Source organism: Frankliniella occidentalis, unplaced genomic scaffold, assembly GCF_000697945.3.
Source record: "Frankliniella occidentalis isolate FOCC.00 unplaced genomic scaffold, Focc_3.1 Scaffold225, whole genome shotgun sequence".
Taxonomy (NCBI): Eukaryota; Metazoa; Arthropoda; class Insecta; order Thysanoptera; family Thripidae; genus Frankliniella; species Frankliniella occidentalis.
Genome location: NW_026267351.1, coordinates 24,647 through 25,705, shown reverse-complemented (window position 1 = coordinate 25,705; position 1,059 = coordinate 24,647).

Here is a 1,059-nt window from a genome sequence, read left to right as displayed (position 1 = left end):
AGGGATATTTTTACGTATTCGATATCGGGCACAAATGTGCACACTTTTCTCAACCTCAACAATCACAAATATATACAAGTTTAAAATATTTTTTGTATAAAGAGCACTGTATACGCCATTTACGAAAAAGTATTTTCCCTTGTTAAGCCATCAACGAGAAAGTACTTCCGCTATGCTCTCGTAGCGCCTGGTAGGTAGGCAACATCTTGAGTGCAGCGCATGCGTGTACAGCGGGTTGGCCTACCGCGAGTCTCGCAGGCGCCGAGCTCCGCCGGCCGACCGGCGCCGCCTCTCGGTGCGACGCTCCTCGTGCGGGTGCTGTTCCTTCTCCACGGACCGCCGCGCCCGCCCCTCCTTCGTGTGCACGCCTCCGTGCGCCCGGCACGCCCCGGTACGCCCTGCCCGACGCTATATTTGGCTGTGATGATGCTGCTCCTCCCCGTCCAGCTTTGATGTGGGCGCCCGGCTCGACGAGACATCTGTCTGTGCGGGGCCACTCCGGTGAGAGAGAGAGAGAGAGAGAGAGAGAGAGAGAGAGAGAGAGGAGTGGGTGGCGGCAGCGATGAGCCACGCGTTCCCATCCAAACGACATCTGACAAAGCCATAATTTTGTTGGGAAAGTCTCTCTTATCTGCCCCCCTCCCCCCTCCTACCCGCCCGCGGTGTGTTGGGTTGGCGTGGAGTAGTTTCGTCTGCAAACTTTCTGCGAGCGGTCAGCAGCGCAGCCAGTTCCGCCGCCAGCAATTTCTCATCCTGAGGCCTGTCGAAGCCCCTTCCCCATTGTAGTAGCACCTCTACACCACGTAGCGACAGGCCTATCTCTGCTGGTATTTCCTGCGATATGGAGGCCGTGTGACATTCCTATGGCCATCTATATCGCCGACTGGTTAAACAAATTTTCACTTTATCCGTGGGTGGAGTGAAATCATTTTCGCACCCCCCAAAAATTGAATTCTCGGACCAAGTGCATTGTACTTGATCTTTGATTTTTGAAGTAGCACATGTCCTGATTCAAGTCCCTCGTGCCTAACTCAAAGCACGCACAGCGCAGCGCCTAGA